The 14913-nt window shown below is 43.6% G+C and overlaps 1 protein-coding gene across 1 annotated transcript in view; it reads right to left on the bottom strand.

Moving 5' to 3' along the window:
- Positions 1-14913, bottom strand: part of LOC126473174 (dnaJ homolog subfamily B member 6-like) — a 331554-nt gene that overhangs the window by 172782 nt on the left and 143859 nt on the right. The window contains exon 2 of the mRNA XM_050100058.1: positions 3273-3320. The gene's annotated coding sequence lies outside the window, so the exon portion shown is untranslated. The remainder of the gene's footprint in view (positions 1-3272; positions 3321-14913) is intronic.

Here is a 14913-nt window from a genome sequence, read left to right as displayed (position 1 = left end):
GGCGTGTAGTAAGTCGTACGTTTCATGCTTCATCAGTGAACACTTAATTCCCATTCAAATCGCGCAACCTCACTTGGTCGATGAAGATATGAACATATACTCGACGTTAGCTCCCTTCAAGAGGGTTTATACATAGTGAACCTAATACGTCATCGTCTAGAGCATCATCGTCTAGAGTGAATGCTTCCGACAGAACAAACGAACCTCACATTTTATAGTATCAAGCAAGGAAGATAGGGTTTAACGTCACGTCGATGGCAAGGTCATTAGAGACGGAGTCCTAACTCTGATTGGGTGCCCTTTGAAAGGAATTATCCCGGCATTCACCGTAATTTAACTTCGAGAAGTCTACATGACCGGTCAGGGATTTGAACCGACGTTCTCCCTAAATACGAGACCACTGACTTACCACTGTGTCACACGCAAAAAGTTTGTTCAGTAATAAGCGGCCTCTACTGACATAGTCAAGCAGAATCTGACATAAAACTGAGAATGGCCTATGAATTGTCTCACACGCTGCTTGACGACACACGAGTTTCCAAAGACTGACACAGAGGAGGAGGAGGAGGGAGGAGGAGATTAGTGTTTAACGTCCCGTCGACAACGAGGTCATTAGAGACGGAGCGCAAGCTCGGGTGAGAGAAGAATGGGGAAGGAAATCGGCCGTGCCCTTTCAAAGGAACCATCCCGGCATTTGCCTGAAGCGATTTAGGGAAATCACGGAAAACCTAAATCAGGATGGCCGGAGACGGGATTGAACCGTCGTCCTCCCGAATGCGAGTCCAGTGTGCTAACCACTGCGCCACCTCGCTCGGTTGACTGACACAGAGGTGTTGGGTCTGATGCTTATGCGCAGTCAAAACGGAATGGTTCAAATGGCTCTGAGCACTATGGGACTTAACTTTCTGAGGTCATCAGTCCCCTAGAACTTAGAACTACTTAAATCTAACTAACCTAAGGACATCACAGACATCCATGCCCGAGGGAGGATTCGAACCTGCGACCGTAGCGGACGCGCGGTTCCAGACCGAAGCGCCTAGAACCGCTAGGCCATTCCGGTCGGCAAAACGGAATGTTTGCAACCTCTGAAGTAGAAAAGAATTGGGAGTCGCCTATGCACTTAACCTTGCTGTACACCAGAAACAACAGTAACTTAACGGCAAACTGGCCAGCAACGTAGGCCACGTGGACATGAATGGCAAACACAGAACTGGCGTACGTTTCTACTTGTATACGGAAGTAGCGATTATCGCGACAACGTGTAAATGCCAGCCAGCTGTCACTACTGTCGTGCTCACGTAGTAAAACTAGGAACGAGTTGCATCATACTCTACTTATCCAGTTTAATAAATGGCGTTACACAGAACATATGTTTGTTTTTTATTGGTGTGAATCAGGGGTGTAAATGCGAATGATTTTGGAATTAATGTGAGGAGTGTGTTACAATGCAATACCGCAGTGAACACTGCGAACTAACTGGAAATAAAGTAAACTGCGTCAACTATCAAATACTAGTCAAATTATTACCTAACTGAGACACTCTTGCAGCAGGCACATTATAGCGAATTTTGATATTGTTCTAGAGTTTAAAAGTATGTAGGAAATGTTCTTTAAAGATCTTGAGCAGAAAGTGTCGCTACCGTTATTTTTGAAAATAGCGCCGACTTCTACAGAGGTGAATACGGGGAACCATTTTATTTTATTTTATATGGTTTGTGGCATCGTATTCTGATACTGAAGTTGGTTTACTTATTTATTATGTTTAACCGCGAGCCTCATTCTGGTCTAGAGCCGCATAAATGCAGAACTGATACATCCTCTGCCATGAAAATCGCTGTAAATATCACAAAATATTTAAATCGAGTTTCCAGCTACCAATCGTTCAATAAGACAGAAATGCCATCTGTCCTTTGACTCCATACTCAACTACCGTATCCATTTTAGCTCATGTTCTATTGGAACATAACATTTATGCAGAAAACCTGTCAATTTTAGATCGAAGCTGGAGAAAGCATTTTTACGGATGCTAAAAATAATTATGCAGTATAGAGGAACTGCTTTTCTCTCTGTGAAAGTAACAGAAATGTAGGTCCTTGCTATGTCCCGCGTTCATTTCGTTCCGCCAACTATTTCGATACCTGTTTCTCGAATTTAGTCTTTGACGGCCACAATTTAGCGGAGGAAACAGAACTGGAAGTAAGTAATCGAATAAAATATTCAAACGATGACCAAGAGCATTTTAAATATGCAGCCTAAGTCGGGATCTATTCGTCTACTTATATGCGAACCAGATTAATTTATGTAGATCTACTTCTTGTGTGTCTACTGAAAACTCGCCCGTAAGACTGTGTAGTCGAAAATGGAAGAGGGACACAATCTAACAATACTTGCCGCAGAAACGCCCGCGGAGCCTTTCCGGGTACTGTAACAATATCGAAAGCATTTTTTTCTTTCTCCTATCGCTCTGAATTTTCCTTTCCCACCTGTAAATACGATCCCAATACATCCAAGAAACAAAGCCACACGACCAGCCTACAGTATGTATCGCCTTTTTGAAGATTTCATCACCAATTTTCGTTCTCTTAACGAAATAACTGTAAAACATGTATATTTCCTGCATGCACCAAGAGTTTATGCTCCGAAAGTACTGTTGCAAATTTAGTCAGCGATGATGTACACCTTGGAAGGCAGCAACAGGGCAACAACGTTAGAGGATAGGATAGCCCTAACCATTCGAATAAAGCACTGCTCCATACCCAGACGCTAATCAGGATTCAAAAGCCGGCCGAAGTGGCCGTGCGGTTAAAGGCTCTGCAGTCTGGAACCGCAAGACCGCTACGGTCGCAGGTTCGAATCCTGCCTCAGGCATGGATGTTTGTGATGTCCTTAGGTTAGTTAGGTTTAACTAGTTCTAAGTTCTAGGGGACTAATGACCTCAGCAGTTGAGTCCCATAGTGCTCAGAGCCATTTGAACTATTTGATTCAAAAACCTCCTTTAAGTCATTTCGATAATTTCGTCGTTTAAAACAAAGGATTAGTAATGTTTAGTCTCAGACAGATTCAAATTCGATGCAGAATTACACGTCTCCATAGCTGCTGTGCAAATTACCGAGTTACAACAAACTATCGAAAATCAGTAGTATTACGCCACTGATCGCAACTTATTACGAGTGATTGGCAGAATTAGTAATTTAGTCCAAGAAATTGAGGCAAATGGAAACGACGTCCAGAAACACAGGGCACTGCCATATGTTCGAAGTTGAGATACTCACCACAACGAGCTGTCTGCACGTCCCGCGATGCGGGTCAGCAAATTGGATCTGAAACACAAACATAAGTGTATATAGCACAATCGTCCGACACAATCGGCAGACACAGACGTCTCCGCGTTCAGTCATAACGTAACTATATTACGACCGCACTTCACACGCAATAACACGTACAAGACCGAAAAAACAATTAATTAAATTGTATCTTTCAACTAATTTTATCGTTTCTCTCTAACTTACCACTCTCGTCCATGATAGTGTTAGGCTATGTATCGTCACCTATGTAACTAATCATTAACCTGCAAGCGTAACACTCAGATACACTCACTCATACATAGGCCGAGTCACCTAACTACTCGTTTATTTCGGGAATACTTGCAAATATCTAAACTCGATTTTCGGCAAATGTTACAGTGTTCGGTTAATATTTTTAGCGCTGGTATCAACTGAGATATTGAAGTAAGTGCATTTTTTAAAAAATGGAACGTTTTACTTTTTAAAACTGCATTCGACAGCTCTTGAGAAGACGATTACAGTGATATAGCGTCCGATAGCGTTGACGAGAAACCTTTCGTTAACAAGACTGGAGAAATGTCCTAGAATGTGAGAGCACGGTGGCCGGAAACTGCATTTGCGATGCAGACACTGCCAAATAGCAGTCTCGGACCAGGCTGCGTAGTTGTATACCGTAAGGTACGTCTGCGCTACGGTAATACGTCTCTATTTGCCCTTTAATAAACTTACGACCCAGATGCAGGTTCATCTACGAATGTTGTATACGGAAATACGACGTAGGCTAGAAGTTAGCGATCACCATACGCTTACGAAAACTATTTCACATTTGTGTATCCCCCCCATATTTACGTGAGATACGCTGCAAAAAGCAACTACTGTATTGAATATCTATATGTCAGAAGGAAGATTTGACCTATCTTTTCCTGTACGTGTCTGTGTGCTTCTTGCGGGTAAACTATATGCTGTTTGGCAACTGTTTTTATCGACACTGCTCTTCACTGTATCATATGGGATATGCTGATTGAGCTAAACATTTTATTAAAAATATTTTGGGGACCACCCGTACACAGCAAAAAAAAAGTATTCTTTTTAACTAAATGTCGTTTCATGCTGCACGTAAGCGCGTAATGACAGTGTTACCAGCTACGCGCAATACACGCTGTCGACTTCTTTGACATTACAATGCAATTTCGTACACACGTAAATGAAACAAACAATTTACCAACAATGATTTTGTAACCACCCAAATCACATAATATTAATTTTGTCTTAAAATTATCCTTTATTTAACCATGTGTTCAAACTGTTGACCATGGACTGAAAGGCATATTTACCGCCGTTCGAAAGAACAATGAATTGATGTAGCCAGAGCGGATGATGCTGAGAACATGCACTGGCGATTCGACGACACGTGCCGTCTGACGCAGTTGGGGCTTCTTAATGTACTTCATCCTAGGGTGCCCCCTGAAGAATGAAATCGAGAGGAGTCAAACTGGGGGACCTCGCAGATCATTTGACAACAGAATTTCGGCATATAAAAACGTCCAGGAAGGTTCATGCAGTATTTGCATTTCACCACGGGAAGAAGGAGCAGGACAAACGTCGTGTTGCAGCCACATGGACTGCCGACTATACAGTGGTACAGCATCTAGAAGAACCGACAGAATGTCCCATTTTAAGGTCTCACAATGTAATTTCCTATGATCATACGTTTACGCTCCACGACCGCTGATGTTACAATTGAAGAAGCCAGAGTGGATTTTCGACTAGCCAGTAGCGCACGTTATGCAAATTTACATTAGCGTGCTTAGTAACCGTTGCTTCATCCCCGACATAATTCTCTACGACGCTCGAAATCACGGTCGTCGAGTGCCTGATATAGTGACAGATGATAGGGATGGACGTTCTGTCGATACAGGATGCGAATGACACTCGTCTAGCAGATTCCATATTCCTTCACGAAGTGTCTCGTACCACTGTCGCATTCATTAGCGTCGTAGCCAGAACAGCTTCTTCGTCCTCTCTGTCAGTTTCAGTTTTCTTTCTTGTTCTCTTTTTGACGTTCAAGCAACCTGTCCGCACTAGCGTCTAATGATTCGTTCAACTGCCTGGCGCGTCCGACACTGGCGATCCGGATAGATAGGCTTATACCGCTGTACTGTTTTTATGGCATTTCTTTTACAGTCACCATATAAAAGTAGTATATCCATCTTCTCCTCACTGGCGTACATGTCTGCACGCAAAAAATGTTGACATGACCGGCCTACGGTGCACACAAGCAAACAGGCAAATGGGTTGACATTCCGATACAGCGTACCACGAGGGCTCTGCTTGTGTGTGTGTTTGGTCTCTAATGCCGATTCCGGCCATCATGTTCTCAAATTGGAGGAGATTTCTCAAAAATTTTTACGGCGTTATCGCAACTGCGCAGATTATCTCGGCACGCCTAGTGGCGGATCCACACTCCCATCGAGCGACACGGGGGAGAGGCAGGGGGGAGAGAGGCAGGGGGGGAGAGGCAGGGGGGGAGAGGCAGGAGGGGGGAGAGGCAAGGGGGGGTGGAGAGGCAGGGGGGGGTGGAGAGGCAGGGGGGGGTGGAGAGGCAGGGGGGGGGGGTGGAGAGGCAGGGGGGGGGAAGGAGAGGCAGGGGGGGAAGGAGAGGCAGGGGGGAAGGAGAGGCAGGGGGGGAAGGAGAGGCAGGGGGGGAAGGAGAGGCAGGGGGGGAAGGAGAGGCAGGGGGGGGAGAGAGGCAGGGGGGGGAGAGAGGCAGGGGGGGGAGAGATGCAGGGGGGGGAGAGATGCAGGGGGGGGAGAGAGGCAGGGGGGGAGAGAGGCAGGGGGGGAGAGAGGCAGGGGGGGGGAGAGAGGCAGGAGGGGGGAGAGAGGCAGGAGGGGGGGGAGAGAGGCAGGAGGGGGGGAGAGAGGCAGGAGGGGGGGAGAGAGGCAGGAGGGGGGGGAGAGAGGCAGGAGGGGGGGAGAGAGGCAGGAGGGGGGGAGAGAGGCAGGAGGGGGGGAGAGAGGCAGGAGGGAGGGAGAGAGGCAGGAGGGAGGGAGAGAGGCAGGAGGGAGGGAGAGAGGCAGGAGGGAGGGAGAGAGGCAGGAGGGAGGGAGAGAGGCAGGGGGGAGGGAGGCAGGGGGGAGGGAGGCAGGGGGGAGGGAGGCAGGGGGGGGAGGGAGGCAGGGGGGGGGAGGGAGGCAGGGGGGGGGAGGGAGGCAGGGGGGGAGGGAGGCAGGGGGGGAGGGAGGCAGGGGGGGAGGGAGGCAGGGGGGAGGGAGGCAGGGGGGAGGGAGGCAGGGGGGGAGGGAGGGAGAGAGAGAGAGAGAGAGAGAGAGGGGGGGGTGGAAGAGGAGGAGTGGCACTCCAGATTAAAGTATGACTCCGGTATCATTGTAAAAAATGAGAAATGTTGAAGAATTAGATGCATAGGGGCCTGGGTAACAGTTTGTTGGCCTCGTTCCTTAACGTCACAGCATTTTTAACGTGTCACGAATACCACAGATAAAATATTTAATAACGGTAAAACTTCCTAAGAAACTACAATTTTGAGAAATACAGCATTTGCCCTAAAATTTGCGAAGCACATGTATCCTACAACTGATTTATGAACACTGACAGCAATAAACTCGCACAAATTTGATATCATGGTGTGCACAATATAAAATATTTTAGTGTGCACTCACCATTATCTGTATTTCATTTGGTACTATGATTGTCAACTCAGGTTTCCAAACTACGGCTATTGTGAATAGTGTATTGTGAATATCTGTTGGGGGAGGGGGCGCTCTTTTTAGCTTTCTGTCCTGCGTTAAATCCCAACGATTTGCCAGTTCCGCCTGTGGACTCCAGAACGGTCGGCCTGTGGCTGTGCGCTTGACCCTGGCAGTAATCTTCTTCGCAGGAATCAGGTTGCAAGCCTATACAAGTAGACTAGCCATCACAAAAAGCAACTAAAAAACTATCCCGTGTTAAACACAGCTTGCGATTTTTGAGAAGCTAGGTTTTCAAGTTACTTTATCCTGCAAAAGTTAGATGAGAAATTTTGAAATTAGTGTATGTAAAAACTAGCTGTACCCGGCCACACCCTGAAGTGGAAAAGAAAGAGAGAATCTACACGTTTCTAATATGAATTGGATATACGTCCTTGTTTTCTCTCCCCGTCTCTGCCCACCTCCCCTTTTCTCTTCCTTTGTCCATTTCCTCTTCATTCGGCCCCCTCTACCCCCCCCCCTTCTGACACCTCTCTCAATCCATCAAATCCTCCCCCCTTTCCTACTTCCTACACCTCCTATTGGTCCCCCTGTATACCTATCTCCTCCTTCCCGGTTTCTGTCCATTTCCTTCCACCCCTCTTTCATATCCCCCCCCCGCTCTCTCTCTCTCTCTCTCTCTGACCTTGAGTCTTGTTTACAGTAACTACAAATTCCATAGTAGAATTCTGATCATAAACCAATAACCCATAAATATAACTTCCCTGTTGCTAACAACGTTTCACTATTGTATATTTTATATATGTATTTATACATTAGAAGTTATATAGTCTGTGTGTCTAAACATTTATTACAGTAGGTTAAAGAATTAGGTACCTAAAAACAAGTTCGTATTAGAATTCAACGTTGTGTCAAAGTCTCAAAGTACTCGTTCAAGAACTTCCAGAGATACACGTTTTTGAACAAACGTATACTCATATTTTTATTTATACACATAATAGCTATTTTACTATTTTTGGGGAGAGACATGATTCCTCCCCACTCTCCCCGAGCCGTATCAGCTCTTGATTATGGTCGACCATAGTTTCCAGACATTAAGCCAAAACGGCTAAACAAAATAAGAAACTAAAAAGTAAAGAATTTAGTGAGATTACCCAGATTAAGGAAAAATCGCTTTCGCCTGACTTAGGAGCTATGGGCAACAAAAAGTTGTTAACACATACAGCCGTAAACTACCGTGGCTTGGAAACGCGAGCAGGCGCGCCACAGTCCAACAATTCAATCACCAATCCAATGATGAAAAACAACTACCGGAAAGCAGCCACATAACTAAGGCCCTCCTCACTAACACGAGTACATCCGTTCTCCTGATGTCACGGGCACAAACGCTAGTATGGAAAAATGTCGCCTAGACTGATGAGTTGGTATACGCCAGTGACGACTACGTCATCAACCACTCGAGGCGAGGAGCCCCGCTTGCACATGGAGTACGATTCGCGCTGGTGGAGCTCTTCTCGTATACGTTTACACGGAATGAAACTGAACGCTCGATATGTCAACCGTTATTCCTCAACAGCAAATGTTACATGAAGGTATTGCACGAATACGCGTATCATGTGGACCTCGAGGCATGTACTCAAAGTGGGGCGTCCCTACCTTCCACAATGGGTCTGAGCTCCCGCTTTCAGAAAGTGTTAAGGCATTGCGGAATCGTATTCGGAAGAACTGCGGCTCAGATCCCCGTCGACTAATCCACTTCACGTTTTCCATGGTCTTCCTAAATCGCTTACAACAAATGCTGGGACGGTTCATTTCAAAAGGCATGCCCGATTTCCTTCCAAGTTATTACACAATCTGAGCTTATGACCCATGTCTACCGGCTTCGTCATCGACCGGACGTTTAGCACTGATCTTTCCTTCCTTACTACTCTAAGGGAATTTTTATGAAATATAGAAACAAAGTTTTTTTCGTACTTAACAGAAACGAAAACTTATTTTGAAAGAAGCAGCTAACCATGAATACCCATGTTAAAATAAAAGCTGCTTGTGAAATTCACGTGCTTGTAGACCTACATTTTACTCTTATGAAAATGCTTCCCCCACCCCCTTTGTCTCTGAAGAAGAAGAAGAAGAAGAAGAAAGGAAATAATTTGAGAAAAATCGATTTCACGTAGTCTTTCATTTTCTGTTTGCCATTACTGCCGCAGTAGATAATAATTCATAGCTTACTGTAGAATATAAAAGTTTTTCTAACAGTTTTATCCTTAAAAAACGCCCAGCTTTTGTGCTATTACACACATCAGAAAGGCTGTACACACATGTCAGGATAAATCTATACCAGTGAGCTATGTTATACTAACAGTAATAGCTCTGCTGATGCTTGAGTATCAGACGGTTTTGATATTTGTTCTTTATTTAAAATTATACATATGAACTGTGCTGCAAACTGGGTAAATTTCGTCCAGGAATGTCACTACCATAAGTGTTTTTTGTTTTAAGATCTGTGTCGCAGGCGCTACGTAAGTAGAAAGGTTTTATTCCTTTGCATGTGTTTATGACTTACTTCATTCCTTGAAACCACATACTTAGTTGCGAATAGATGTGTGAATCATTAGATACGAAAGTATGTTACTAGCCATCAGAGTATCGCCTTTGTGCGCCTCGCCGTAGTGTTTTCGTTTTGCCGTTTCTCTTCGGTCGTTGGGAATTTACACTCGATTCTCCATTTTCCACCGATACTCAAAGTCTGTCAAGCAGTTTCTCTGTGCTGCTTTTCTAGTAAACATCGACACGATTCTCTTCTGTGCATTATTACATCGAGACAGACCTACATCGACACAACCCCCTCATTTCCTGTATCTTCCACTTTAATTTCCCATTTTAGATATCTTTTGTTTTTAATTTCTTTCTTTCGGGCGCCACGGGGTCCTTACACTCGGGAGCTCCGGGGTTTTGTCCCGGTTGCCCCCGCCCACTTACGCCCCTGATGAGCGCCTACAACATCTAACAAGAGGTCTGCGCTTCCAGCACAACGCGTCCCTCAAACTGCGTCACAAAGGCGTGAGGAACACTTGCAGAACACGAGGATTTTGGGTGACTTTCAAGATGTACTGACCTCAATTCTACTGAGTATATCAGGGACGCAAGTGGACGTAACGTGCCATTGTTGCTCTCATCTTCGTGCTAACACTGATTTGTGGCCGATAATCGAGCTTCCTGTGGGTCGTGGAAACCATGCCACGACGGGTCTCCGCAGAGATCCATCATTGGTGAGAAAGGAGATGGTGCTACACGCTAAAAGATATAAGCCCTCACCAAACTGTAGATGTGATGAGGGGCATTGAGTCATACCTGGATACATCAGACGCTGAGGCGAATGACAAATTTCCGATTTTGTATCCAAGTTCTAGATTTAATCTTCCAGCAAGATTCAAAACAGTGCACGCTCCGCTGTAGAGTGGAATATTGAACTACATCGTGCCCGCTGACACGGCACTCGATGCCAAGCGCACTCACTGCGCAATTACAAATTCGCTGTCACCGGCGCGTGCCTTCGCATGCTTGTTGGTGTTGTTACTTAGTTTCAGATCTGCCAAGCAGAAAATACAGAATCGTCGGTATCATGGAGGCCAGCAGTTGCGGCTGACTGGCGACAGCCAAGGCCGTTTAAAATTCGCCTGGCTGGCCTCCAGCGACCGAGTGGTCCCAAGTACCGTATCGAAGGGGCACCAGCTAGTCGACTGCAACCCAACTGAACATAGCAACAACTTTTTTTCTACAAAAGTTAACGCACGAATTTTGAAACTTTTATACCATTATAGAGAATATTTCTTGAAGGGTGAAACAATTCAGCACCTTCACAAATTCACAATTGCATGTAACACAGCTTAAAAAAAATTACAGACATAACAACAGCTCAGAGAGGCAAACACTGCAGGATCTAAATTAAAAAAGAAAATACTATCATCGACTTTCATGCACTTATCTCTCTTTACTGCGTACAGGTCGGACTTCGGCCGAAGCACTGGCCTAGTTTTATTAAAGCTACAATACTCCCATTGCGAATTATGGCTTCTCTTAACGAGCTTTCTTTTCCATTGTAGAATTTGATTTTCATCCATATACATAAATAATACAATGGAACAAGTTGCGGCTACCATCTTGGAGCTCACGCATCGCTTAAGGCCTACACGTAACGCGGTCTGCGACCTCGAGACGCGTCGGGCAGGTCGCGTCGTTAAAATGCGTGTTGTTGCATCGTGTCGGTCACACAGAGGGCGGCGGTCTTGCCGCCGCCGCCGCGGGAAGCGCCAGTGTGTCTCAAAACACAGATTCGCCGCAGCTGTAGGCGGCTGAGAGCGTCTCCCGGCGCATTTTTCTTTTTTTTTTGCTGCGTTTTACATTTATGGCTAAAAGCAGCATCGGGAGGCAGATCTGTCGTATTGGTGAACGTACAATGCACTCACAGGTAATGGTGGAAACAGAAAAACGTATCGAGCAGATGAAGTACAACTACTTGTATGACACAGGCGATGCTGATTACAAGAAATTTTGAAGAAGGCCAAAGCATAGAGACAGCTTATAAACCGGTTAAAATTGCAAATATTACATTTTTAATGTTCACACATGCAGTATGTTACGTAAAATGAGATACAATGCAGTATTAAGTACTGGAAATCAATTAGTATATATTACATCTTGAAGCATCTGAAAGATATTGGAGAAAGTATGTATGCACCATGTGATCAAAACGGAAAGCAACAAGTAGAATTTCATATGAGCCAATTATGTGTCTCATTCAAACGAAAGTTGTCTAGCTTCACATGGTATTGCTGATGTCATTTCCATGTTTGCTTCTAATACTATCAACCTAATATGTTATTAGGTACATTTGTTTTATAGGGTACAACGTATAGTTCTTGGCCATGTGACAGTTGTTGGCCGTTCATCCTTTGCTTCTTTATTTTAAGGCAAATTTATTGTATAATGTATGCTCTAAGGAAAGTATTTGTTATAATGTTGCCTAAACTGTTTGATGTCCGTTTTCCCTCCAATTTTCCATTATTGGTAACTGTGAATATTATAATATTGTTGATGCCTGTAGCTAGCAATTTCTAAACGTTTTCGTAAGGACCGTCGATCATCTAATTGGGAAGTACCTGAATGAAATTTAATAATATTCATTTATGTGGCCTATAATTAATTCTAGGAATTTTTCCAATTAATTTTGTAACCTTCTCAAGTTTTTAACCTCTAGTAAGTCTCAGACTGCTGGGTGACAACAACTGTAATCATACTTTGCTGCTTTCTACTTCTTGGCAACACATGCCAACTACTAGATGTGTATGGTTTGTATTAAGTTTTTTGCATGTGCTCTCCCTCACCTCAAAAAGCATTTTTATATATTTGAAATTAAATTTTCTTCAACCATTGCAGTTGTTGGCATTGCAATGAAGATGTGAATAATGGTCTTTAAACAAAAGCTGCGGGCAAGAAGTACAACATCCCAAGAGCGGCAATGCCGTTTCATAAGAAACGGCATGTTATAAAAACAAAGCGAGGACCACAGCCAATCTTTTCAGAAAAGGAAGAGGACACACTAGAGAAATGTATAATCGACAGCTGCAATAAGGATTTTGCCAGACGTGCGCCAGACATCTTCCACAACGCGAAGGAGATTCTGCTCGTAGGAATGAACCAGAGGGAAAATTCTTTCAAAAACAGAACACTGAGTCTGATGATATCCAGGCTTTCTTCAGAGACACCAGAGGTAACATATACAACTTGAGAAACTATGACGGCAGCTAGTAGATAAATGAGAAGGATATTCGTATTTGTGCACACAAATTATTTAATGCCTTAAAGATGAAGGTCATTTGGATGTATTACCGGATGCAACGAGATTATTTAATGGTGATGAGACGTCTTTTTTAATAAATCAACAAGCAGTAAAGTTCTGGGACCAAAGGGGGGCTAAAAATGTGTATGAAACCGAAAGGGGAAAGAGTAAGACTTCAGTTAAATTTTCCTTCTCTGCATCATGACTGACGGTCCCACCAAAGGTAATTTTTCCATATCAAAAAGATTCCTGCGTATGTTCTACTTCAGATTTATGAGTTATTAGTCGTAGCGAGAGTTGCTGGATGGCAGTCGAAGTATTCTATCATATTTGCCCCATTTATCAAAAACAACAATATCAGAACTCCAATAATAGTTCATGCTGACGGTCATAAGAGTCACCTCACGAGGCACGTGTTTTGTGCACCCAGCTTGATACTGTAGTTATTCATCCTAATCCCTCCCGCATTAGACAACCTGCAGACGTAGCAGCATTTAGGCCAGTTAAAGAGGGATGGAGGAGTCGTTGAAAGGGGAATCATCATCATGAAAAAGACCCAAGGTTCAGTTCTGTCCCCTCTTGAAAGCTTTCTTAGGCGAACTTGTGAAACCAGCGGCCCTAAAGAGTGGTTGTCAGATCCGTCATCTAGTCCCTTGGAATAGAGACGCATTGGATTTCACAAAATGTCTTGGCAGTTCAGATGTTGGACGTGTGACAAAAAAAGCAAATGACATAGGCGAAATACGCCAATCACATTTTGAAACTTTCAGTAGTATGGTTGGAAATGAGGTACTAAAACTGTTTGCCAACATTTAAAATGAATGTGCAGACGAACACACAATTTAATTTTACATTCTCTTCCGTATATGAAATAAAGTAACTAGTAAAAGTTTCCCACAAACTGTATTAGCTACAATTCAAGATGGACTAGCAACTTAACAACAGAAGCAGCCATCTATCAGCACTGCTAATGAAACCACCATCGTTTTCGGGACTCCTTATACAGCTCCAAGTGAAGTAATCCGGAGTCCATCTCTGTCTTGTACAGACAGAGGGGAAGAGGATCATAACGCCGAACAGTGCAATCGGAAGAGAAGCCGCCACTTTGCCAGGAGGTGTAAATTCTGAGACAATAGGAGCTAGCTCTACGCCAACTCAAAGCACTCTACTGGTGAAGCGCAAGTTGTTTGATACTCCTGAAAAGTATACGTACTCTCAACAATTACGTGAAATTTTGGCGTGGCCTGAATCACCTATGAGGAAAGGAATGCGACTAATACAACTACTTCCTTCTGTTGTACCAAGCGAAGCAAGAAAAGGTAATAAAAAAGAAAGGAGAAGAAACTTAAGAGAAAAAGAAAGGATATGAAAAGAAGGACCTGAAGGAATACGATATCAAGGAAAAAAAAAAAAAAAAAAAAAAAAGGGATGGATCTTCACAAGTAATTAGGCCTACAAATAACTATTCACAAACTGGAGCAAAAAGTATTAAATCTTATAAGCAACGCGTTAGTTATACGTGTGCTAGAAATATCAGGTCACATAAAGGAGATTCACTGAAGTGCTCCCTGGGTTACAATTTTTTCCATCCAAAATGTGCAAAAATCAGGTACCTGAAGTTGAAGAGCACTTCATTTGCCACCTGTGTTTCAAAATGAATGACAGAGATTCAGATGATAATGAATAAATAACCTATTTGTTTCTTTTGTCATTAGTATCTTCGTTTGTTCTAACCTGCCAAGAACTGTACAATGTAGTGCCAATTACTGTACCTTACCTGCCACGAACTGTGTTTTTTTGTTATTCATTTAGCAAAAATGAATATGAAAAGCTATAAATCTTTGTCTAAGGTAACTTAATATGAATATTAAACATCAAAGAATTACAGAAATATTTCAGATTTTCAATTGGAAAATAAATGAATTCCCTATTAAATTTTCCCTGAGATAAGATTCTTAGCCCTGCCAACAACTGTACCTTTCCCCCCGTATAATTTGAAGCAGTATCTCCGGAATTATGAGAAATTGTATGCTAATATTTGCAGTCAGTAAAGAGCTTAACAAGTTGTTAACACTGAACAAA

The sequence above is a fragment of the Schistocerca serialis genome, chromosome 4, assembly GCF_023864345.2.
Source record: "Schistocerca serialis cubense isolate TAMUIC-IGC-003099 chromosome 4, iqSchSeri2.2, whole genome shotgun sequence".
NCBI classification, from domain to species: domain Eukaryota; kingdom Metazoa; phylum Arthropoda; class Insecta; order Orthoptera; family Acrididae; genus Schistocerca; species Schistocerca serialis.
This window is presented reverse-complemented; position numbering and strand designations above follow the sequence as displayed.